Here is a 27,694-nt window from a genome sequence, read left to right as displayed (position 1 = left end):
TGAGGCATGGTCCTAGGGCTCAGGTTCTCCGGGAGGGGAGGGAGAGTGGGAGAGAGAGAGAATTAGAGGGAGCATACTTAAATTCACACAGGACACCAGATAAGACAGGATAATTACACCAGATATAACAGACTGACTCTAGCCTCCCAGCACATAGACTATTGCAGCTAAGATACTGGAGGCTGAGGCAGGGGGGTCAGGGGACACTGTGGCCCTGTCCGACGATACCCACTGACAGGGACAACCAGGCAGAAATAACCCCACCCACTGCCAAAGCACCACTAGAGGGATATTAATAGACCACCAATGTACTACCCTGAGACAAGGCTGAGTTTAGTCAACAAAGATCCACTCCATTGCATGAGCCCGAAGAGGGCGCAAGACTGGACAACCAACTCAAGTCGAGTATAGCACAAAAAATCTTGGCACGACATGACGCACCCCTCCTAGGGATGGAAGAGCACTAGTAAGTCAATTACTCAGCCCCCATCATAGGGTCAGCGGCAGAGAATTCCAGTGGAGAGAGGAGAACTGGCCAGCAAGGGCAGTTCATCATTCCAGTGCCTTGCTGTTCGCACCCCTGGGCCAGACTATACTCAATCATAGGACCTACTGAAGAGATGAGTCTTCAGTAAAGACTTAAAGGTCGAGACCGAGTCTGCGTCTTTCACATGGATAGGCAGACCTTTCCTTAAAAATGGAGCTCTATAGGAGAAACGCCTGTGTCTTTTTACCGTTCCATACGTGTAGGTATGTACGGCAGGACCAAATTGGAGAGGTATGTAAAGCGCAAGTCCATGTAATGCTTTGTAGGTTAGAAATAACACACTGAAATCACGGGATGGTTGAGCTAACATAGGCTAATGCGATTAGCATGAGGTTGTAAGTAACAAGAACCTTTCCCAGGACATAGACATATCTTATATTGGCAGAAAGCTTAAATTATTGTTAATCTAACTGCACTGTCCACTTCACAGTATCTATTACAGTGAAAGAATACCATGCTATCGTTTGAGGAGAGTGCACAATTTTTAACATGCAAAGTTATTAGTAAACAAATTAATCACAATCGTCACATTTGGGCATTCTAGATACAACATTTTGAACAGAAATTCAATGATTCATTGGATCAGCCTAAAACCTTGCACATACACTGCTGCCACCTAGTGGCCAAAATCGAAATTGCACCTGGGCTGGAATAATACATTGTGGCCTTTCTCTTGCATTTCAAAGATGATGGTACAAAAAAAATACAAAAGATCTATTGTGTTATATTCTCCTACATTCCTTTCATATTTCCAAACTTCAAAGTGTGTCCTTTCAAATAGTATCAAGAATAGGCATATTGATGCTTCAGGGCCTGAGCTACAGGCAGTTAGATTTGGGTATGTCATATTAGGCAAAAATTTAAGAACAGGGACGGTTTTAACAGGAAGCCAGTATAGAGAGTCTAGCACTGGAATAACATGATCACATTTTCTGGTTCTAGTTCAAATTCTAGCACCTGCATTAACTGAAATGCATTTAGTTTTATTTGAGACGACTGTACAACCATCAAGCTGAATTTTCAGATCAAACAGCAGATCTCTTTGTTTCTTGGAATCTAGAACTAGAATAGAACTAGAATGGTGGTCCGACAATAGTGGTCCGAAAACGGAACCTTGAGGAACAACAAAACGTATAATTAATTTGTCAGAGGACAAACCATCCACAGAGGCGACAAACCATCCACAGAGATGAACTGATATCTTTCCGACAGATAAGATCTAAAATCAGGCAAGAACTTGTCCGTGTAGACCAATTAGGGTTTCCAATCTTACCAAAAGAATGTGGTGATCAATGGTGTCAAAAGAGACACTAAGGTCTAGGAGCACAAAGACAGATGTACTGTAGAGCCTTGGACTGACACCATTAAAAGGTCATTTACCACCTTCACGAGTGCAGTCTCAGTAATACGAGGTGGTCTAAAACCAGACTGAAGTGTTTTGTATACATTATTTGTCTTCAGGAAGGCAGTAAGTTGCAGTGCAACAGCTTTGGGACATTCAATATGGACCGATAGTTTTTCACATTTTACAGATCAAGGTTTGGCTTTTTCATGAGAGGCTTTATTACTGCCACTTTTAGTGAGTTTGGTAAACATAAAGAGGATAGGTAGCCATTTATTATGTTAGGGTCCATTATACAGCTGGAAGGTTTAGAGGCCATGACTATTTTCATGAATGTGTCAAGAGATACCGGATTAAAAAACGTTAGTGTCTCCATTGATCCTAGGCACTGGCAGTTCTGTGAAGACTCAGGACAACTGAGCTGGAGAAATACGCAGATTCAAAGAGGAGACTTTAATTTTCTTTCTAATCATCATAATCTTTTCGTCGAAGAAGTTCATGAATTCATCACTGCTGAAGTGAAAGCCATTCCTTCTTGGGGAATGCTGCTTTTTTGTTAGCTTTGTGACAGGAAAAAAAATTGTTGGATTGTTCTTATTCTCCTCAATTATGATGGAAAAATAGGCAAAATGTGCAGAAACGATATTGCACGGTATTGTCTTTCCAAGCTAGTCGGAAGATTTCCAGTTTGGTGGAGCGCCATTTCCTTTACCAATTTTCTGGAAGCTTGCTTTAGGGCTTGGGTATTTTCTGTATTCAAGAGAACTCATTTCTTGTGACAAATGTTTTTTGATTTTTGGGGTGAGAGTACATCTAAGGTATTACGCAAGGTTACATTTAGATCCTCAGTTAGGTCTTTAACAGGTTTAACAGCAGATTTTGATACTCCTTGGTTGGGGTCTGAGCAGATTATTACAATATATATATGTTTTTATTTTACCCCCTTTTTCTCCCTAATTTTAATCTTGTCTCATCGCTGCACTTCCCCAACGGGTTCGGGAGAGGCGAAGGTCGAATCATGCGTCCTCCAAAGCATGATCCGCCAAACTGCGTTTCTTAACACCGGCCCCACTTAACATGGAAGCCAACCGCACCAATGTGTTGGAGGAAACACCGTTCAACTGACGCCCGACGTCAGTCTGCAGGGGCATGGCCTGCCACAAGGAGTCGTTAAAGTGCAATGAGCCTAGTAGCTGCTGCCTTGGCAGCTACTCTTCCTGGGGTCCAGCAAAATTAAGGCAGTTTATACAATTTTAAAAACATTGCAATACATTCACCGACCGTGTGCCCTCGGGCCACTACTCCACCACTACCACATATATACAGTACAAAATCCATGTGTACTTGTGTGTATAGTGCGTATGATATTCTGTGTGTGTATGTGTCTGTGCCTATGTTTATGTTCTACTACCACATATCTACAACACAAAATCCATGTGTATGTTTGTGTATAGTGCGTATGTTATCGTGTGTTTGTATGCATGTGTATGTGCCTATGTGTGTGTTGCTTCACAGTCCTGCTGTTCCATAAGGTCATGCTTTATCTTGGCCAGGTCGCAGTTGTAAATGAGAACTTGTTCTCAACTAGCCTACCTGGTTAAATAAAGGTGAAATAAAAAAATAAAATAAAAAAAAGTGTATTTTTATCTGTTTTCTAAATATAATTTTACTGCTTGCATGAGTTATTTGATGTGGAATATAATTACATGTAGTCATGGCACTATGTACTACTGTGCGCCTGCCATAGTCTGTTCTGGACTTGGGGACTGTGAAGAGCATGGGTGTCTGAGCTGTGTGCCAGTAGTTCAAACAGACAGCTCGGTGCATTCAACATGTCAACACCTCTCATAAATACAAGTAGTGATGAAGTCAATCTCTCCCCCACTTTGAGCCAGGTGAGATTGACATGCATATTATTAATATTAGCTCTCTGTGTACATCCAAGGGCCAGCCATGCAATTTTCCTAAGTCCTTTTTTGTGGTACCTGACCACACAACTGAACAGTAGTTTAGGGGTGACAAAACTAGGGCCTGTAGGACCTGCCTTGTTGACAGTGCTGTCAAGAAGGTAGAGCAGCGCATCATCATGGACATACTTCACCCCATCTTATCAATGTATCAATATGTTTTGACCATGACAGTTTACAATCCAGGGTTTAATCCAATCCAAGCAGTTTAGTCACCCCAACTTGCTCAATTCTCACATTGTTTATTACAAGATTTAGTTGATGTTTAGGGTTTAGTGAATGATTTGTCCCACATACAATGCTTTAAGTTTTAGAAATATTTAGGACTAACTTATTCCTCTTTGTTAAGTCTTGCAGTCATTTCAGTCTCTGTAGTAGCTGACATGTATAGTGTTGAGTCATTTGCATACATAGACACCCTGGCTTTCCTCAAAGCCAGTGGCAATTCATTAGTAAAGATTGAAAAAAGTAAATGGCCTAGACACCTGCCTTGGGGAATTCCTTATTCTACCTGGATTCTGTTGGAGAGGCTTCCATTAAAGAACACACTCTGTGTTCTGTTAGACACAATTTAGCAGGGGGTGTAAAGCCATAACACATATGTTTTGCCAGCAGTAGACTATGATTGACAATATCAAAGGCCATACTGTCTAACTAAACAGTCTAACTAAACAGCCCCCACAATCTTTTTATCATCAGTCATTTGTGTAAGTGATGTGCTTGTTGAATGTCCTTCTTTATAAGCATGCTGAAAGTCTGTTGTCAATTTTTTTTACTGTAAAATAGCATTATATCTGGTCAAACACAACCCAACAGTTTACTGAGGGTTGGTAACAGGCTGATTGGTCGGCTATTTGAGCCAGGGGCTTTCCTATTCTTAGGTGGCGGAATGACTTTTGCTTCTCTTCAAGCCTGAGGGCACACACTTTCCAGTAGGCTTAAATTGAAGATGTGGCAATATCGTCCGCTATTATCCTCAGTAATTTTCCATCCAAGTTGTCAGACACCGGTGGCTTGTCATTGTTGATAGACAACAATAATTGTTTCACCTCTTCCACACTAACTTTACGGAATTTAAAATTACAATGCTTGTCTTTCATAATTTTGTCAGTTATACTTGGATGTGGCTGGCATGCTATGCCTACATTTGCTAATCAATGAAAAAATAATTAAAGTAGTTGGCAATATCAGTTGGTTTTGTGATGAATGAGGCATCTGTTTTAATGAATGATGGAGCTGAGTTTGCCTTTTTTCCCAGAATTTCATTGAATTTCATTCTTTATTTAATTTATATTGGTTTCATAGTGTATTTTCTTCTTCTTTTTATTCAGTTTAGTCACATGATTTCTCAATTTGCAATAAGTTTGCAAATCTGTTGTGCAGCCAGACTTATTTTCCATTCCTTTTGTCTTATCCCTCTCAACCACCCAATTTTTCAATTACTCATCAATCCATGGGGATTAAATCACGTCTGTAGTGATGCCTCAAGCACTGCGATGCAGTGCCTTAGACTGTTGCGCTACTTGGGAGGCCCCTGAGTAGATTATTATTGCAAACGTAATAAAATGGTGGTCCAATATTTATTTCATGAGACAAAACTAGGTCCAGGGTATGACTGTGGTAATGCATAGGTCCAGAGACATGTTGGACAAAACCCAATGAGTCAATAATGGCTCCGAAAGCCTTTTGGAGTGGGTCTGTGGACTTTTCCATGTGAATATTTAAGTAAACCAAAAATGTGAATATTATCTGCCATGATGACAAAATCAGCGAACTCAGTGAGGAACACTTTGTAAGGCCCAGGAGGCCTGTAAACAGTAGCTATAAAAGTGATTGAGTACTCTGATTAGATTTCATGACTAGAAGCTCAAAAGACAAAAAGGCAGTCTTATTTTTGGGGGGGAAATTGAAATTTGCTGTCGTAAATGTTAGCAACACCTCTGCCTTTGTGGGATGCACAGGGGATATGGTCGCTAGTGTAACCAGGAGAAGAGGCCTCATTTAACATAGTCAATTTAACAGGCTTGTGCCATGTTTCAGTCAGGCTAATCACGTCAAGTTTATAATCAGTGATTAGTTCATTGACTATGATTGCCTTATAGGACTGAATAATTGAAATACGTTTAAATCGCTAATCTCGTTTTGTTAAAAAAAAAAAACTGAAATATCACATTTACATAAGTTTTTAGACCCTTTACTCAGCACTTTGTTGAAGCACCTTTGGCAGCGATTACAGCCTCAAGTATTCTTGGGTATGATGCCACAAGCTTGGCACACCTGTATTTGGGGAGTTTCTCCCATTCTACTCTGCAGATCCTCTCAATCTCTGTCAAGTTGGATGGGGAGTGTCGCTGCACAGCTATTTTCAGGTCTCTCCAGAGATGTTTGATTGGGTTCAAGTCTGGCCTCTGGCTGGGCCACTCAAAGACATTCAGAGACTTGTCCCGAAGCCACTCCTGCGTTGTCTTGGCTGTGTACTTTGGGTCGTTTTTCTGTTGGAAGGTGAACCTTCACCCCAGTCTGAGGTCCTGAGCACTCTGGGCAGGTTTTCATCAAGGATCTCTCTGTACTTTGCTCCGTTAATCTTTCCCTCGATCCTGACTAGCCTCCCGGTCCCTGCTGCTGAAAAATATACCCACATTCTCCAATCAAGTTGTATAACCATCTCAAGGATGATCAATGGAAACAGGATGCACCTGAGCCCAATTTTGTGTCTCATAGCGAAGGGTCTGAATACTGATGTAAATAGGGTATCTGTATTTAATTTTTACAAAATTAGCAAAAATGTCTACAAACCTGTTTTTGCTTTGTCATTATGGGGTATTGTGTATAGATTGATGAGGAGTTTTTTTAATTAATACATTTTAGAATAATGCTGTAACGTAATAACATTGGGAAAAATTCAAGGGGTCTAAATACTTTCCGAATGCACTGTATATCATGCTGCTAAACCAGCCTTGATTAAGGGGAGGGGAGGCTATGCTTGGTTTTTAATCAAATTAAACAAAATGGGGGGGAACCAATCGTTTTCATGTTTCACTGCAACAAAAGGCACATCTCTCTTCCAAGGGCACTGTGCCTCATGGCTGGGTAGGCTCAGTCCTTTGCGTTATATTGTCACACTGGCATCAATGGTCGGGAGACAGGCGCAGGAATGCGTAATAGTTTTTTAACATTTCTTTACCCAAATTACAGCGTGCCGTGTACAGACACGGGGATGAAGACCAAACAAACACGTAACAAAACACAGGGTTGAGACCCAAACAAAAGAACGAGTAGTACCTTGAATATATACACAATCGCACAATGATTATCACACATGACGAGACCCGTAATCATCTGCACAATACACAATATACAATTTTGGCATGAAAGCCAAAACAACACAGCACAGGTACTCACACGACCACCGGACATTGTAACTGTTGCGTCAAAAAACAGAACACTCAAAACATGAGCACAATGGCAGCTCTTCCTTTAAAGAACTCCAGGCCTCAAGAGGGCAGATAACCCAAAAACACGGGTGGAAATAAAAAATTGAGCCAGGATTTCTGGAGGGACTAGTTTTACATGCGCACCTGGCAGATAAGCATGGGTATAGAATGTTTGGGCTTAGCTTTGCTTGGGTTCTCAACATACAAACAGCTCATTGTTCAACCCTAAAGACGCAACTCGTATGTAATGTTTGGAATTATTTATTATGTTGCATCCAGTGCTTAGCACAATTTACATGTTTAACTCTGGTAGGAGTGGTGACTTCTTTTTTTGTGGATATTTTCTAACTGCAGAAGTAATTGCTTGCTAGATTAAATTGTTTAAACGTTTACTTTATTCAAAGCCATGCTTTGCTGTGTCATGCATTGTTTATTGTGTAAAATAATGCATGTTTATTCTCTGTTTAAGGTTATCAACCTATTCCTATTCCCTATTCCTCTGTCATTCAACTACTCTATTCAACAAATCAACTGTTTCAACATATTCAACAAATGGCATCAAAACCATAATAAAAGACTAAAGGAATTGATTTGTCCCTTTGCATCCTTCACGTGTTGAGCAAGCCGTTTTCAAGTTTGGGCAGAGCTGAAATAATTATAACACCTACACAACTTGACAGTAACAATAACGATGGTGAACCAAAGGGCACATTTATACAATACAATCAGTGGGAATGGGGACCAGGTGTGCGTAATGACACATTTCCGGAGGAATCCGTGACATATATCCCTCCTCCGCGACTCTCGGCCCCTGCTACCAGCATTAGGACCATATGGAGACCATTGCATCACTCCTCCACGGTGCTGTAGAAGTTATTCCCAGTCGGGATCTCCAGCAGAAGAGTTTGGAAGTTTAGAGCAATGAGTCGCTCCGCCCGTGACTTTACAGATCATAGATAGACCCTGCTAAACCTTTCATTGCTCCTTATCCTTTGTTTCTGCTGAAGGGCAGCCACATTCTCCTGGACAGAGTGTAGTTCCATGTATGAGAATGTGTGCGTGATTTTTGTGTGTGTGTGCCACAGGAGGTTGGTGGCACCTTAATCGGGGAGGGCAGGCTTGTGGAAATGGTAACGGTAATGGCTGGAGCGGAATATGAAATGGTATCAAACACATGGTTTTCAGGTGTTTGATGCCATTCAATTTGCTCCATTCCAGCCATTATTATGATCCCTCCTCCCCTCAGCAGCCTCCTGTGGTGTGTGTGTGCCAGTATGAGAAAGCGTGCGTGTGTCCAATTGCCCATCCTCTGGCTTTCCATCACACTGTGTGACTCTGGAGCTGTAACAGTGTGTGAGTCACTGTGAATGACCTGGTGTCTGCACTCCCAGGGGCGATTCTAGGATTGTTTTAATGGGGTGGCCAATGGGAGACAAAAAAATAGTCACGGGAAAATAGAACATTGTATCATATATACTTTGAAAATTGGCTTGAACTATTGAACAACTCTAGTATTGAATAACTGTTTCAACTTTTAATGTGTCTGCACTAATTTATTCAAATAAATCAATTTGAAGTGATTCAAATAATCCATATTCAAGTTAGATACATGTTCACTGGTAACTTCCCCTCCAAGGAATGTAAAAGCTCATGCTATTTGGACAAAAGCAAAAATACTCCAGTCATTATCATCATGGCTGCTGTTGCTTCATTCACCTCTGTCGATAAGGGACATGCATAACATACTAGAACAAACTCATGCCATAGCCTACAGCAATTACATATTAGATAGCTCAGCACCGAGATTAAAAAGTAGTTTAGTTTCCTGTCAAGTCAAACAGCAGTTACCTAGACATCTTCCACCTTTGCACTGTTTTCGTCAACTCAACAGAAAGAAGTAGCGCTGTTCGATCACTGCAGCTGTATTCCTAAAGCCAACCAGCCAATCCAATAGCATTCCCGCCGGCTCTGAGACTTCCGCATAGTCCTGAAGCAGTGTTTCCTAACTCCAGTCCTCGAGTACCCCCAACAGCACACATTTATGTTGTAGCCCTGGACCAAAACACCTGATTCTGGTGGCCACAGATGGGGCCTGATGATAAATTGACAGATAGAATCAGGTGTGCTTGTCCGGGGCCACAACACAAATATGTACTGTTGGGGGGTACTCAAGGACTGGAGTTGGGAAACACTGTTCTAAAGCCATCCCTCTAAAACCGCTAAACTGCCAGAACAGAATGCACCGTCTTTTCTCTAAAATCTGAGCCAGATCTGACAGTGCTCTGCACTAAGGATCGCCAATCATATTTCTGGGGAGCTGCTGCCACCCCTCTAAAACCGCACCTGGCTGCTCCTTTCCCCTCCGCATCGCTCAGCTCGGCCATGTCAAGCCCAGGGTTCCAAACCATCCCACAAGGACCCTTCTCTGTCCTTCACTGTCACATGCTATTAAAAAACAATATTGTATATTTACCTCAAAGGTACTTGTAGTTGTGAGGAAATAAGAATCTCTTGGAATAAAGTAATATCGTCCACACTAGTCTTGTTACTCCCAGGACTGTTGTATTGTAACAATTCCACTTGAAGCTGTCATGACTCATGAGTGTAATGCAAGAGATGTCATACGAAGTCTTACTAGCTGACTTTGATAGCCTAATTCTGTCATTTCAGATTAAAATACAAACAGTCTGCGGCTAGATGACCGGTTAGCAAAACAACTCATCTGTATCATGAAGACAACGCCATATTCCTACCAGGTTTGGGGTTAACTCCATTTCAGTTTACTTCCAGAAATTATTTTGATGGAATTGACCCCAACCCCGAAACCTACACACTTTTCTTCAGTGTTTTTATTACTTTCTCTTCTGAAAGATGAAGGTATATTCCTATCATCGTCTGAGGGAAGCAGTGGCCATCATTTTTCACAGGAAGCTAATTTGCACTGTGACAATGCTGGTCCCAACATCAAGATTAGGCACCAAATATTAATACGCCCCCTCCCCGTTATCTCTAAAGGACATCTTATTTCTCATTAAAACATCTGTGTCCACCAGCTTTTCTATTCGCCACTAGCGGGAATGTAAGGTCACGTTTTGAAGTCTCATCTTATCTCTGTTTTTGTAATTTACAGATTAAAATACCAGACAATCCTTCCATTACTGATGCTCAAGCAGAGACACTGCTAGAATATTAAACACTTATCTGCATAGCTGTGATGTTGCACAGCCCCAAATGGGCTAGCTATCACAGCAGCGAACACTCTGATTTGTGTGCCTCTTGTAGGGATGTCTTTTCAGTTATGGACTAGTCTCGTGTTGCCATACCGCCCAAATTATGTTGCTGTCATGCCTTCCCTTGGAGGTCTGGATAACTTTTTATTGCAAAAACGGTTTGAATGGTCTGTTGGCTCCCAGAGACAATATTTTTATTGGATGTTACATTTCACGAACCCTCCCCCGACACGCCCATAGAAGGGGTGCTGTGTGTTATGTGCGTCACTGTTTGTTGTTGCCTATAGTAGTTTCAAGTGTTAGTTTTGAATTTATCAACTGTGGCCGACAGTCTGCGATTGAAATTGATTGAAATTGAAAGTGGATTACACTGGTAAAGACAAAAGTCACAACATGTTCTAAATCGCTCAGGCTTTTTCCCTTGTTTTCCCTTGTTTCCATTCGTACACATGGCTGCTGGCTGCGCTTTGCTATCACAAAATGTCATGAATATTGCCCATTATTTTGTTTTTATAAGGACCCAAAAAAGGGAGAACCTATTCAAGTAAGTAAGCACATTTTGGAAAATAAATAAATAAATATATTATTAGCAAGCTAGCTAAAGTAGGGCACATTGTAGGCTAACTCAACTGAGCTGCTAGCAAGCAAGCTGATTTACACACTGTTTAGCTAAGTTAATTAAATGTAATCAGCTAGCTAACTTCCTATTAAAGGATGTGGACAGCTGCTCATTGAACACCTCATTCCAAAATCATGGGCATTAGATGTTAAAGCTTTGCTGTGGGACTTGCTTCCATTCAGCCACAAGAGCATTAGTGAGGTCGGGCAATAATGTTGGGCAATTAGGCCTGGCTCACAGTCGGCATTCCAATTCATCCCAAAGGTGTTCGATGAGGTAAAGTTCAGGGCTCTATGCAGGTCAGTCTAGTTCTTCCACACCGATCTCGACAAACCATTTCTATATGGAGCTCTCTTTGTGCATGGGGGTATTGTCATGCTGAAACAGCAAAGGGCCTTCCCCAAACTGTTGCCACAAAGTTGGAGGCTCAGAATCGTCTAGTATGTCATTGTATGCAGTAATGTTAAGACTTCCCTTCACTGGAACTAAGGGGAACCATGGAAAAAAGCCCCAGACCGTTATTCCTCCTCCACCAAACTTTACAGTTGGCACTATGCATTGGGTCAGGCAGCATTCTCCTGGCAGCCGCCAAACCCAGAATCGTCGGATCGTCGGACTGCCAGATGGTGAAGCGTGATTAATCACTCCAGAGAACACGTTTCAACTGCTCAAAAATAAAATGGGGGTGAGCTTTACTCCCCTCCAGCCAAAGCTTGGCATTGTGCATGGTGTTCTTAGGCTTGTGTGCGGCTGCTCTGCCATGGAATCCCATTTCATGAAGCTCCCGACGAACAGTTCTTGTGCTGACGTTGCTTCCAGAGGTAGTTTGGACCTCGGTAGTGAGTGTTGCAACCGAGGACAGGCGAATTTACACACTACACGCCTCAGCACTCAGCGGTTCTGTTCTGTGAGCTTGTGTGGCCTACCACTTCGTGTCTGAGCATTTGTTGCTCATAGACGTTTCCACTTCACAATAACAGCACTTACAGTTGACCACGGCAGCTCTAGCATGGCAAAACAATTGACGAACTGACTTGTTGGAAAAGTGGCATCCTATGACGGTGCCATGTTGAAAGTCACTGAGCTCTTCAGTAAGGCCATTCTACTGCTAATGATTGTCTATGGAGATTGCATTGCTGTGTGCTCAATTTAACACACCTGTTAGCAATGGGTGTGGCTTAAATAGCCAAATCCACTCATTTGAAGGTGTGTCCACATACACTACATATACACAAAAGTATCTGTATCATCATCAATAGCGTCTCCCAGGTTTTCCTCACACGTTTTGTTTTGTGTCATCTGGAAAAGCCACCATTGATACATTTTGGAAATCCACTTTAGAGGTTTGTCAGACTGCCTTATAATAGTTTAAATCTTTGAAACTTCTTGCTTGTCCAGTCTCATCAGGGTCAGGCAGCCAGAGAATAAAGTGTTGTATCTGCAAATGTTCATCTCTGCGCCATCACAGACTGTTATTCCCTGGCTGCCTGACCCTGATGAGACCCCTGTTACCATCTAATCCTGCTCAGATGAGGCATGACAAAGAATTACCTTGGTGTACATTTATACATTATATTATCCAAGAATAGAATCAATGGTTCAATAATTGAAATTACCATTATTCCCAGATCCCAGACTGTGGCCTACCCATCAACTCAAGATGGAACTTAGTATCCATTCACTGATTGTTATAATATACTGCAAAATTCACCCGAGCTCTGTAGACTGGTCTTCCCTGGCTGTCTGACCCTGCTGGGACACCTGTCACCAGCTGATCTTGCTACGACATGATGAGCATAGTGTTGTGTACAGACTGTGCACCATGACATTAAGCTTGTAGAGCAGTTTATAAAGTGTCAGTGTGAAAAATAGGGAATTAGCTAGGGAAACTGACAGATCAATAACGTTACGTTGCTATATTGACCAATAAAACTCACATGCTGAAGAAACATCAGAATATATCGGTCTTCAATCGTTTGGCCGCTGGTTTCGTCATTTGACTCAGGTCTAGTCTGATTTTGGCAAAAATAATAGCTAAAGTTAATGAGCTAGCTAACTAACGTTAGCCAACTCATCAAATGTATTTCTGTTGAAATGGCCCAAAACAAAGGCTACAAATAATTTCCAGACACACAACAGCTGTTAGATACTGCTACCTGACAGATAGCTAGAGGATAGCTCGAGCTGAACTGGCTGTAGTAGCTACTAGCTAGCTAACTAGCTGTTAATAGTTCATTCACTTCAGTCAAGAGGGGATGAAACATTGGCAAACGTAACATGTCACTTACACTACTAACTCAGAACTGGGCATAAATGCTTTTGTCCCCTTGTCAACTAAAGAGAAGCTTGTTTCTGCTCTGCTTGCTTTTAAAACCTAGAGAAAAGGTGCAACACAGACAGCAGCTGCCTCTGAGCATCTCTCCCGTGCTGGTCCTATACACCAGCCTTTCAGAAGCTTTGCCTTCACACAGCCTACCCGACCGCCCTGAGGCGTTCACATGGTCCTAAAACACAGCATATCACAATGCAATTATAAAACTGGGGGGGGACAAAACATACATTTTTAGAATGTGCGTGTGGGGGGGGGATCATGACCCCTCGTCCCCAGTGAAGTTGCTCCCCTGGAATCCATATTCAAATGAGCATTCTATTATTATAAACGGGGTCATTTTGTACTGACCCATTTTGATTGAATGTAGAGCTCCAAGAACCCCAGTATTCCTCTATTTGTATGGAAGTCAAATATTTTTTGGGGTGTGGTGTTTGTTATTTCTGTTCTGTGTGTAGCCTACTTCCTGTGTATACACTTTAGTGTGACGATCTGGTTGGTGTTTTGGGACGGTGCCCATTTGGGGCGCGTCCCAACCAGCAATCTCTCTTCTTGCCCTCTTCTCCCAGTGACAACTGTGCTCCTCTCGATGATGTCAAACCCATGACAACCACGCCATTGTGCGTGCCCCGCTGCCCATAATGCATGTCACAGGCCTGTTTGTGTACTCGCCACCAGGAGCATGCACGAGAACTCTCACCCTCTGTCTCCGTCTTTCCAGGTCTCTTTCTTTTTCTTTCTTTCCTTTCTTTTTTATCTATATATTTTTTCACCCCTCCAACAACTCCCCTCTTCGGAGGACAAATATCTTTCTTTCTTTTCTTTTACAGCTTTTTGCTACATATACATACATTTTACATTTTCATTATATAAATAGGCACGTTTAATTTTGTCTGGTTTAGCATACACATTTGACATATACATTTTACATACACATTTTTCATACATGGTACTTTTATATAAAGCAGTCACATAATAATAATGCAAAACATACCAAACATCAGCCAGTCTCAGCCCATCTCACCATAGACCACCCTTGTTTCGTTTCCATGTGCCATTTATTTTTTAATTGTGCTGTGATGTTTTACATAATTGTTTTACCTTTCTAATCGTATAGTATCCACAGATTGTGAGCTAAAGATGAAAATCTTTCCTACGAGTATTATTTTATTATTTATTGACTTAACTATGGAAACATTTGACCCAAGTTAAACAATTTGAAGGCAATGCTACCAAATACTAATGTATGTAAACTTCTGACCCACTGGGAATGTGATGAAATAAATAAAAGCTGAAATAAATCATTCTCTCTACTATTATTCTGACATTTCACATACTTAAAATAAAGTGGGGATCCCAACTGACCTAAAACAGGGAATTTTTACTAGGATTAAATGTCAGAAATTGTGAAAAACTGAGTTGAAATGTAGTTGGCGAAGGTGTATGTAAACTTACGACTTCAACTGTATTAATGAGTGAAGCTTTTAGTGAGAGATTTAAAGCTTTAATATTTAATAATTTTATCCCCCAAACGTATTTTCATTACATAAATAGGCACGTTTAATTTTGTCTGGTTTTGCATTCCAAATAAAATGAAATCTTTTTTGCTCGTATGATTTAAAAAACAAGTAATCTGGAGTAGTGCCATTAGTAAGTAAGTAAACTGTGATTGGACCGAAGAGTTAATCAATGTGATTTTTCCATAAATAGACAAGTATTTACCTCTCCATGGTTGCAGAATCTTATCTATTTTTGCTAACTTTCTACTGAAACTAATTGTGGTCAGTTCATTTATATTTTGGTAAACTACAAGGTAATGTAAACACTGTATTTTTTAACGATCCAATGTGTAATATGGTACACTTGTCATAATTAGGTTTTAGTCCAGAGAGGCTAGAAAAGTGATCAAGATCTTCAATGAGACCGGCATTCATTGACACTTGTTTTTAATTGCTAACGTTTCAATGGCCATAATAAATAGATATGGATCCAACAGACAGACTTGTTTTTCTCCTCTTTAACACTGAATACTTTCTGAGAAGTACCCATTGTTTACCATTTTACATCTGGGGTTCCTGTACATAACTTTAACCCATTTTATAAGAGATTCACCGAAATTAAAGTAATCCCGGCATATATATATAAATTTGAGTCGTGCTTTACCAAACGCTTTTTCAAAATCTGCTATGAAGACCAGGCCTGGTATCTTCGATGTTTCATAATGTTCAAATGGTTCAAGTAATTGTTGTATATTATCTCCAATATATCGTCCATGTAAACCTGTCTGATCAAGATAAACAATATCTGGTCAAACCTTTTTTATTTTATGTGCTATGCATTTCGCCATGAGATACAATTGACTGTTTGAAATTTTAAAATGCAGAGATTTTATCGTCTCAGAAATCCCCCCAAAAAACCAGTGCAGTCATGTTGTGGACTGGGTAATATGGAACAGTTACACTTTGTGTAAAACACACATTTCAGAAGCTCAGGCCAATGAAAGCATCAGAAGACACAAATAGAGTCCAATCAAATATATATTTTATTTATTCCAAATGAACCCATGAGTGTCTTGATTTAGTGAGACTACATAGGATAGACAATATAATAAAGCTAAACAAAAGCTAATAAGATTATGTCAAGCAGTAGATGTTAATTCACATCTACTTAGTCGAATGCCCAATTGCATTGTCCAATCCGTTTTGAAATTGTGTATTTTTCTCCAGTGAAACAATTGACTGCATTTAGATAACGCATTGAAAAATCTGTCTCTCTCTTCACTTATTTCTCCCTTATTCCCACATCCCTTCATTCACTCATTCAACAGGAAGTGTGTGTGCTAACCCTATCTATATGTCTCTGTACTCTGGACTCTATTATAAAGGAGTCAGACCTTAGTGTCCTGAGAAGGCCTGCTGTCCCACTCCTGTATCTCTCATAGCCCCCAGAGCTACACACATCTAATGTAAACCAGGCTGTACTGTAGACAGATCTGGAGTAAGGGGGAATTGAGGGGGAGGTGGGAAGTTTCGGGCCTGATATAGACTCTATGGTGGGAGAATAATGTTGTGCTGCCTGCCGTCAAAATGTCTGTGGGAATTGGCTACATTGGGGGCTTGGAAGGATGGGAGTCTACATTCTCTCATTGGAAAGAGAGTGGGCACAGGGGATGGAGGAGTTTGGCTATCTGTGAGGGTTAGGAAAGGTACCAGACATACCTTGGGGTTTGATATTCGGAGTCTAATTTTTGATTGGATATACATTTAGCGTCTTGAATGGATGTAACTGGCTATCGAGGGATGTCCTATGCCTGTAGCTAGACCTATTTACCCAAAAAGTAAACGAGAAAATAACAAAATATCCAATCAAAATCGGCCTTCGTCTTTTTCGTTTTTTAATGACCCCCCCCCAAATTAATCCACAAAAGAGGGAGATGGGGGATGGGGGGGTAGTGAGTTTGTGTGAAGCAGTAGGCTGCGTTAGCTTGGATTAAAGACGAAATGAGGCCCCTTTGGGTGTGTGTATATGTGTTTGTGTCTACCGTATATGTGTGTGTGTGTGTGTGTACAGTATGTGTTTGTGTGTGTGTGTGCGCATGTGTGTCTGTGTTACTAGGGCCCCGTATGGGTCTGGTTTCCATTTGGGGGCTCCCAGACAACGCCGCTGTTGCTTTCCACTGGAAATGATTATTACATTTTTTTTTTTTACCAAACAAAATAAATGTGAATGTGGAAAAATGTTGATTCCCAGCGTGGTTACATTTAGCAGACTGACTGGCAACAACAAATAAAGGTTGCTCAAGCGGATGCTCAATTAAATATTGCATCAAATATTGGCCCGGGATATTGGTACACTCATTCAACTACAGAGGCACCAATATTTTAGACAGGCCAAATTCAATATCTGTCAATTCATTCTGTGCAAAATAAACTACCGAACAGTTTTCTATCCTACAAATAGATCAAATTAAGGGACCATTTGATCTCTGTTTCAATGGACATAGTACCGGAGTCTAACTAATTCATTGTAGTTTAAAAGGAGCCCCTTAAGGACAAGGTTATGTAGGGTATTAGAGTAGGCCTGTATTTTTAAGGAGCAAACCCTTGACATAAGCTCACGAAGCAGTGTGGTTACTACTCCTCTGTCCCTGATTGGCTATACATTGAACCTCCACGTTAGAGTCCTCTTCATTGATTGGTCCTCGAGGTGTTTGAACCGCAGTGTTCATTCAGTGATCAGTGAGTTATATTCACATCAAACCCACCGACAGCAATGAATGTTTATCGCAGCAATCAGCTTATGAAGGGAGGAGAGAGGATCCAACTGGACAAAACAAGGAGATAGGAAATATGTGCACTACCTTTCAAAAGTTTGGGGTCACTTAGAAATGTCCTTGTTTTTGAAAGAAAAGCACCTGCAGTTGGTCCAGAACAGAGCAGCACATATTACACTTAGATGTAGATGGAGGGAAAATGTCAGTCTCTCCTGGCTCAAGTTGAGGAAAGATTGACTGCATAACTATTGTTCTTTGTGCAAGGTACTGATGTTTTGAAGGTACCGAACTGTCTGTTCAAGCAGTTAGCACACAGTTCAGACACTCATCGGTACAAGACATGGAATCCAGTAGCCTCTTCAGTTCCCAGGTCCAAAAAACAACACCTTACTGCACAAAGGGAGAGCCATTAAGAGAGAGCCATTTGATATATGTGGTATTGTAATTTGCACTGTGCTATGTATTAGACTTAGATATTGTGTGTATGTACTAACATGTAGGCTATGTGTGATGTTTAAAACGTATGTATTTCAGTCCTTGACTAATACTGTTCTGTACTATGACATGTTTCATGTGGACCACAGGAAGAGCAGCTGATGCTTTTGCAGCAGCGAATGGGTATCCTAATAAATACAACATTTGGTATTTTGTTAATGGTGGTGGAAAACGCAGTCTCAGGCACCGCTCCAGAATCTCCCATAAGTGTTCAATTCCCTAACGACCCTGGGCCAATTGTGCACCGCCCTATGGGACTCCCGGTCACGGCCGGTTGTGAGACAGCCTGAGATAGAACCCGGGTCTGTAGTGATGCCTCAAGCACTGCGATGCCTTAGACCACTGCGCCACTCGGGAGGCCTTGGCTTTTTGCCTTGACATTTCAATTTAGAACCCCAACCCGCCCGACAACCTCAGAACTGTCATATAAGGGAGAATCAATCTTGAGAGAAAAACAACATACTTCTCTTTCTTGGGCTTGGTGTTGATGTCTCCTAGTACGTTGATGTCGGAGAAGTCTATCCTGAACTTGCTGAGCAGGGTGGCCATCCTGAGGAGGAAATGTAACAACAAACACATAACATAACACAAGGCAGTTTTCATGCCACTTACATCCAAGAGCTTTGGAGAGACCGCACAAGCCACTGAGGGCATCAAGAAGCCATTTGAAAGGATTGCTGCTGTTTGAAGTAGCACAGCGAACAGGTGCGAGCTGAAATCAATATTTTCCAGATATTTGAGAGAAAAAAGCTGTGGTGGCTGTTAAGAGGCTTTCTCTTTATGACACTCATTTCCCTAGTTTTTTTTTCTAATCAAAAGACGGGGATAACTTCTCAAAACATCTTCAGCGACTCCAAACATGTCATGTCCGAGTAAGTACAGCGACTTTTATATACAATGACTTTCATATCAAAGGGATACTTGAATCCTCAATTCCATGCAGAGTTTGGATGGGATATTATTGCAATAATGATAATGTGCTCATTATCTTCGGCAGAATGTCAGTTAAATTCGTAATTTTTTTCCCGCTGTAGAAAGACGCCAAAACAGAGTCAGTTTTGATGTCACAGAAACGAGAGCCTCGAGGGATAGGAAGAGTTAGAAATAGTTTAGCTGAGAATAGTTTAGCTGAGAAAGTGATGTCATCATGAGTTATTAAGAGGAAGAAAAAAAGGGTCTGGGAGTAAGGGACTGTCTGAAAAGTGTGAGAAAGAAAAATAAACCAAAATTGTCTGCATTGGTTGGAAATATATATATAGATGAATCTGTGGAACAATGGAGTTCTTACACAGAACGTTTTGAGTACTTTGTGTCTGCAAATGGAATTAAAGCAGAAGTCGTTGTGCCAACATTTTTGACTGTTACGTGAGGAAAAACATTTAATCTACTGCGCAGCCTAGTAATGCCTGAAAAATCTGGTGATAAATCATGTGATGAAATTGTGGCTACCTTAAAGGACAATATTCTCCAAAACCACTGATAATCGCAGCGAGATTCAGGTTTCATAAGAGAAATCAAGAGGAGGGGGAATCAATCTCACAATTTGTGGCTGTATTGAAACAGTTATCTGAACACTGTGAATTCGGGCGATCAATGAGTGACACTGTGCGTGATAGGTTAGTGTGTGGCATGCGCAGCGAAGCAATTCAGAAATGCCTTTTGACTGAGAGTAACATAACATTGCAGAGAGCAATAGAAGTGAGTACGTCAATGGAAATGGCAAATAAAGACGCACAACAGCTAAGTGCATCGACCTAAGTGCGTAAGGTGTCTATGGAGTTAAAAAACAAGGCAGGAGGTGACAAGCCATGCTTTCGCTGTGGGAAACCAGGTCACCAAGCAGAGGAGTGTTGGTGCAGAGACTTAGACTGCAGAAGTTGTGGAATAAAGGGTCACATCGAACGTGCATAAAAAAACAAAAAGAGACAAACAAAAGTACTGAACAAAGGAAAAGTGACTTCTGAGAATACAAAAAGAAAGTGCATAAAAGAGGATGAACAAAGTGATACCCTGTCTGAAGGGGAATAATCTTTGCATGTTCTATAGAAGGAGAAACTACATCCCCTCACACTACAACCCACAAAGATGACGCTGAAAACATACACCGGTGAGATTGTTCAAGTGAGAGGAAGCGTGATTGTTACAGGGGAGCTCAACAAACAGAAGGTAAAGCTACCACTCGACTTTGTGAAAGGCAACCATCCAGCATTGCTAGGACGCACATGGCTGGAAAAGATCAAACTAAACTGGCAGGAAATTCACATGGTTGCAAAATAGGACACAAACCTACAAGGGATATTGAGGAAACACGCGGATGTGTTCAAAGGAGACCTTGGCAGTATGAAGGACATAACAGTTAAACTGACCGTGAAACCAGACAGTTATGTTACCAGAATAATTTTGCACGCCCAATTTTTCAGTTTTTGATTTGTTAAAAAAGTTTGAAATATCCAATAAATGTCGTTCCACTTCATGATTGTGTCCCACTTGTTGTTGATTCTTCACAAAAAATACAGTTTTATATCTTTATGTTTGAAGCCTGAAATGTGGCAAAAGGTCGCAAAGTTCAAGGGGGCCGAATACTTTCGCAAGGCACTGTATATGCATGGCAGTATTGGATAGAAAACACTCCAACGTTTCTAAAACTGTTAAAATAATGTCTGTGAGTATAACAGAACTGATTTGGCAGGCGAAACCCAGGGGACAATCCATCCAGGAATAATAATTTTTGAGGTCATTGGATTTCCCAATGCTTTTCTATGGGGAAGCCGAATTATTAGGACCCAGATTTCAGTTCCTATGGCTTCCACTAGATGTCAAAGTCTTTAGAAATGGTTCAATGTTTTTTATTTTTTATTAAGAAGTAGTTGTATTCTTTCTAAGTGTCACTCACGTGGACTCTAGTCTTTTGGTGCACGTGAATGAGAGCATGCTCCGTGTTTTTCTCCAGTATTGGAAACAGTTTATTCCGTCTTAAATTTGATTGATTATTTACATTTTAGGGTACCTGAGGTTGGATTAGAAACATTGTGTGAAATGTTTGGACCAAGTTTACAGGTAACTTATCAGATACTTTGTAGTCATGTTGGGCGAGTTGGAACCGGTGTATAACAAAACAACCATTCATTGTGTAACTGAGACCTTTGGGATTGCAAAAAGATGAAGATCTTCAAAGGTAAGCAATTTATTTTATCGCTATTTCTGACTTTCGTGATGCATGTTTAGACTACCTGACATGATGACTCCTTGCTGTCCCCAGTCCACCTGGCCATGCTGCTGTTCCAGTTTCAACTGACCTGAGCCCTAGGACCATGCCCCAGGACTACCTGACATGATGACTCCTTGCTGTCCCCAGTCCACCTGGCCATGCTGCTGCTCCAGTTTCAACTTCCACCTGACTGCTGCTGCTCCAGTTTCAACTGTTCTGCCTTATTATTATTCGACCATGCTGGTCATTTATGAACATTTGAACATCTTGGCCATGTTTTGTTATAATCTCCACCCGGCACAGCCAGAAGAGGACTGGCCACCCCACATAGCCTGGTTCCTCTCTAGGTTTCTTCCTAGGTTTTGGCCTTTCTAGGGAGTTTTTCCTAGCCACCGTGCTTCTACACCTGCATTGCTTGCTGTTTGGGGTTTTAGGCTGGGTTTCTGTACAGCACTTTGAGATATCAGCTGATGTACGAAGGGCTATATAAATAAATTTGATTTGATTTGATTTTGATTTGGTTGGAAAATGTTTTTCATGCATTTGTATGCGGGGCGCTGTCCTCAGATAATCGGATAATGCTTTCGCCATAAAGCCTTTTTGAAATCTGACAAAGTGGCTGGAAGAAGTTCATCTTTGTGCCGATGTATAACACTTGTATTTTTTATGAATGTTTATTATGACTATTTCTGTATTTTGAATTTTGCGCAATTTCACCGGATGCTGTTGAGGTGGATCACTAGCGGAAACACCTGCGCCAGAAATGTTAAGTACAGCAGTGAGCAATTATGCACAGATAGAGCATGAAGCACTCACCATTGTGTTTGGAGTTAAGAAATTTCATCCGTTTCTGTTTGGCCGACGATTCACACTGCTGACGGACCATAAACACCTCACCTCCATCTTTGGTCCCACACCGACATTCCGTTGCTTGCAGCCAGCTGTATGTAGCGATGGGCATTGTTATTATCTGCTCACCAGTACGATATCAAGTAAAGAAGGTCTGAGCAGCACTGCAATGCAGACGGCCTCTCAAGGCTTCCCTTACCTGTCACACACACTGAGCACTCCCAGGCTGAAATCTTCTACTTCAAGGAAGTGACGGACGCCCCAGTTACTTCTGTCCAAATGAAAAGGTATTCCCGCACTGATCCAGTGATGTCTGAGGTCCTGGACATGGTCACTCGTGGAAAAGGAGTGCTGTCAGACAACCTACAACCTTACCTAGTGAGGAGAAACGAGCTCACAGTTCAGTTTGGATGCTTGCTATGGGGTTCTCGAGTCATCATACCGCCACCATTGAGGCAAGTGCTTAAAGAACTCCATTCAGGGCACTGTGGCATGGTGCGAATGAAGAAGATTGCACCCAGCTACTTTTGGTGGCCAAGTTTGGACGTAGCTATCGAAGACAAGGTCAAGTCATGTTCTGCATGTCAAAAGATGAGGAACATGCCTCAGCTAGTACCACTACAACCATGGGACTTCCCAGAGGAGCCTTGGCAACGAGTCCACATAGACTATGAAGGCCCACTGGATGACCGTATGTTCTTAGTCGTAGTTGACGCACACAGCAAATGGCCGGCGGTCACAGTGATGAAGAGCACCTCAGCGGAGAGAACCATCGAAGAGCTACGGTCAATCTTCAGTCACTTCGGCTTGCCAACGCAACTCATTAGCAATAATGGCCACCAACTGGTGTCTGAAGAGTTCTGTTCATTCATGGAAGCAAATAGAATTCAGTACATCAAGTCAGCGCCGTATCACCCTCCAACGAACGGCCTCGCTGAAAGGTTTGTCCAAACGATGAAGCAAACTTTAAAATCATCACAAGGGAACGGCTCCCTCAATAAGCGCCTAAAAACACCTTCCTGTTAACCTACAGAAACACTCCCCACGCTACAACCAAAGTGGCACCCGCGTCAGCCATGATGAAAATACAGCTTCGCACGCTACTCGACCTCCTGAGACCTCCAAAGACTAATTCGATTTTACAGACTCAACAGAGAGCACAGGTGGAGAGACGGAGCAAAGCAAGAGACAGAAGCTTCATAGCTGGAGAGAGTCTTTGCTCGGAACTACTGCAAAGGTCCAAAGTGGATACCAGCCACAGTGGCTGCACAAACAGGGCCTGTGTCCTACACAGTTCACACACTGGAAAACATAATCTGGTGGAGACACGTGGATCAACTGTTGCCAGGAACCAACCTCAGAGAAGACTCCTGTCAAATGACAAACCAAGATCAGCAACTGGAGACCTACCATGACTATGAGCCATCACCTGAGCATCCACTGCAGCAACACACAAATGTGGAAGGTGCTCCAGACTCACCTGAACCAGCCAGAGTGCCTACTCAGGGGACTGTTACACCCCAGTCTGGGCATACACCATCACCACTCAGACTCAGAGACAGTGTGACTGTAAACTCACCTGTATGTCGTCATTACCCTGCAAGAGAAAGACGACCCCCTGACAGGTTGACTATTTAGTTCAGACTACCCCCGACATTGTGGCAGAATACACCCCAGGGTTAAGTCTGGGAACTGAGGCAGTCTACCCAATTTCCCTAGTTCAGTAAAGGTTATTCTGAAAAGTTCATTTATTTACATTAAGAGAACTTATTATTATTAAAAAGAAAACACGAGGCAAAACAGTGAATATTTCCTTTTTCCTTCTGAGTCATCAAAAGGGGGAGGAATATGTTGTGTATTGATCTAGTTTTGTCCCTTTAGTGCACCTGTAACCCCCCTTGCTTACCTACACTGAAATGCTTGGAACATTCTTCCTGTGAAATGCATTAAACAATGCCTACGTTAATTTCTACTCCCGTCTAATTTCCTGTCCATATATTAGTTGTATAAGTAATACAGTGTGCTATACAACAGCTTTTTTTCTAAATTTTCCCTACTGTGATGTAGGAACTAGCGCCAAACGCCCACCTTCCTGAATCCGGTCACATTTGTGTGTATCTGTTGGTGTGTGCCCTTACGATGTGTTTGTGTGTGTGAGTGCGTGCGTGCGTATGTGTGTGTATTTGTGTGCATGCACGTGTGCATGTGTGACTCTTTAGAATTCAAGTTTGTGTGTGCCTTTAGGGTTTAACTTCACGTTTGTGTGTGTGTCTAAGATTCTCAGTGGCTTCCATGTATGAGCGTGTGTGTTCATCCACCTGGACGGGAACAGTGGCCCTCAGGGTACAGTCAACCGTCGATGGTTTCTGTCAGAGGCTCAAACTCACCGACAGCGTTGAATGTTCCCCGAAAGCACCAGAGTTATAGCTAGCTCTCTGCACACGGAATCAGAAGCTATTCACACCCTGATCTGTTTCACCTGTCTTGTGATTGTCTCCAACCCCCACTAAGTGCCTCCCATTACCTCATGTGTATTTATACCTAGGTTTTCTGTTTGTCTGTTTCCCGTCAAGTCCTACCAGCGTGTTCCCGTGTTTCCTGTGCTCTAGTTTTGAACCTTTCTGCCTGTCCCTGTTCCTGCCTGTCGTCCTGTACCTGCCTGACTCTGATTTGGATTACAACACTTTGCCTGCCTTGACTATCCTTTTGCCTGCCCTTTGTACTATAATAAACTCTGAGACTCGTACTATCCGCCTCCTGTGTCTGCATTTGGGTCTTAGCCTGAGCAGTGATCGGCTGTGTATTCGGATAACTCACTGTGCTGAGGGCTGATCCTGGATCTGTTGTTTGGTCCATATGGCCTGTTTTACTGTATTTCACTTTTCTAGGGCCGTTCTTCGATCTGTTGTCTGTGACATTGACCACTCTCAGTGTCATGGTGTACAGTGCCAAACCTAAGAATAATCCTGGATTTGTTGTTGGGTCTCTAGGACCTCTGTTTTACTTTATTTCACTATGCTAAGGCTGCTCATAAACCTGTTGTTGGGTCTATGATCTCTCTTACTACTGTTTACTGTCCTGTACAGGCTTCCTTTCCTTTAAAACATCAGGCTCTATTACCACAGTCACCAGGTGTTTGTGTCTATGCAAGTATGTAAGTGTGTATGTGTGTTCTAGACAGAACTATGAATTAGAATGGTCCTCCTTCAAGGATCTCTCTCAGGGTGTCATGGCTGACCCACTGGCACGTGCTGCATTGTAAACGTTCCCCTCATGCCAACAAACACCACCAAGAGATACCATCTGGAAAGAGAGGGAAACAAAAAGAGGAGGAAATACATCAATGGAATACTCATTTTCCCCCAAACATCCTCACAATTACTTCCAAAGGACACACTGCGGCTATAATCGTGTATATCCTAATATAGAACACAAATAATTTAGCATGTTTTGGTTCTAAGTTAGGGTAACACTTTTCTCAGTAGGGTATCACAGTCAATTGATCTTCATAGTTGCATTGATATGCAAGCGTGCGTACACATGATTTGCTCTTCCTGTGGTGCGTTGTGGTTTACAGTGTCTTACATTACATGTAGGGGCAAAACTTTGTGTGGCAAATTGGTGGGGGGGGGGTCAGGGTCAATGGGTTATGGGATCAACACCCTTCTAGGGAGGTCCAGGGGCATGCCCCCAGTGTGATATTATTTTGAAAGAAACAGCTGTGAATTGGTTATTTTTGGAAAATTTGTAATGGAAAATGCATCCCAACCTTTCCTGATAATTTGGTCAATATATCGCAACCACAACTGAAATACCAAAAATGTCTGTATATCTTTAAAATGTTGGTCTAACTCTAACAATTCATTAAGTAATGACTCTTGTCAATTTGTTTGTAGAATGACTGAGAAAGTCAGTTCTGGGGTGCGTTCAGTTCGATTGAACTTTTGCCACGTTGTGTAACGGCTTGTGCTGAACGACACGTTTCCCCAAAATGTTAAACTTTTTTTTAACAGGCTGAGAGAGCCTACATTTGGTGGGTTTGGCGGGGTGTGGCTTGAAGCAATGAGTGATGTATTTCAAGGGCAGCGGTCCATTTTGAACCTACAACCCCCCCGTTTTTCAACTGGTCATTCAGACCGGCACCGTTTAATTGAACATTGGATTACGTTTTTTCGTACTGAACGTAGCATTGGTGACTTTTTACTCCAAAATGAATGAAAATAAAATGGTGACAAAAATGAGCCTAACAACATATTGGTTCATATTGTCAGGCTGGTGTGATATTCAGCAAAAAGCATGATTTGACACACTTTCTTTGGATAATCCAGAAAGTCCATCTGTAGATGAATACCTTTCACTCAAGAAACAATACATACAAACACCAATTCCTGGTTTCCCTTCCATACTGAAATCAAGAAGAACAAATTATTAAAGGAGAAATAAGTCACATGCATCTCTATCAATAAAGACTAGGGTGGGACAATTTAGTTTGTGAGGCCCCAGATGTTTCAAAGTTTATAATACTACTGAAGTTGTCTTTGAACTCACAATATGTAGCCCAATACAACCGTTAGATGCGCATCTCATCAATTCGCAATAGAAACCTTCTCCATTTATATATAATTATTATTTGTGCTCATGAATGTACCATGTTAAATGTGACTGCACTTCTTTATTTGTTGCAAGTTGGCTCACAGAATTCAGGATTTTGGTAAGGAGAGAGAGAGAGAGGGCGTATGAGAGGAGCAATTCTCCGTTCTCCTTCCAAGGTTTAAGCAACTTTTTTTCCCTTGACAAACAATGGTCTCTGAGGACCAGGCCAAACCAAACATAATAATTAGGAATTGAGTAGTAGTGTAAAGCCACTAGATTTTGTTAGTTGTAATGGCAGCAAAAACCTGTGCATTACAGTATAAATGCACACACACTCATGCACAAATCCGCAGGAAAAGTGTCACATCCTGACCATAGAGAGTCCTTATTTTCTATGGTAGAGTAGGTCAGGGCGTGACTGCGGGGTTAGTCTAGTTTATTATTTCTATGTGGGGTTCTAGTTTGTTTTTTCTATGTTGGTGTTTGTGTATGATTCCCAATTAGAGGCAGCTGGTAATCATTGTCTCTAATTGGGGACCATATTTAAGTAGCTGTTTTTCCCACCTGTGTTTATGGGATATTATTGCACGTAGCGGTTAGTTGTTAGTTTATTGTTTTTGTCTTTGTCTTTGCTAAATTTCACTTTCTAATAAGTAATGTGGAACTCAACATCCGCTGCACCTTGGTCCATTTCTACAAACAAACGTGACAGAATATCCCATAAATCCCATAGGACCAAGCAGCGTGTTCACCAGGTAAAGGATTTCTGGACATGGGAAGAAGTGATGGGGAGATGCGAAACCCTTCC

General features: G+C 41.7%; 1 long non-coding RNA gene across 2 annotated transcripts; it reads right to left on the bottom strand.

Annotated features, from left to right (window-relative positions):
- Nucleotides 1-24,629, bottom strand: LOC112230738. Of its 2 annotated transcripts, none has more exons than XR_002950368.2 (4): nucleotides 22,493-24,629; nucleotides 22,261-22,385; nucleotides 18,700-18,786; nucleotides 1-26 (listed from the first exon to the last, which is right to left on the bottom strand). It is a non-coding gene; the product is annotated as an uncharacterized LOC112230738 (long non-coding RNA). The 2 variants fall into 2 exon arrangements; XR_002950367.2 differs by lacking the exon at nucleotides 1-26 and adding an exon at nucleotides 14,922-18,131.
- Between the last annotated feature and the right edge of the window lie 3,065 nt (nucleotides 24,630-27,694).

This window comes from Oncorhynchus tshawytscha, linkage group LG33, assembly GCF_018296145.1.
Source record: "Oncorhynchus tshawytscha isolate Ot180627B linkage group LG33, Otsh_v2.0, whole genome shotgun sequence".
Taxonomy (NCBI): Eukaryota; Metazoa; Chordata; class Actinopteri; order Salmoniformes; family Salmonidae; genus Oncorhynchus; species Oncorhynchus tshawytscha.
Note: the sequence above shows the minus strand (reverse complement) of the source record. Positions and strands in the feature narration are given on the sequence as shown.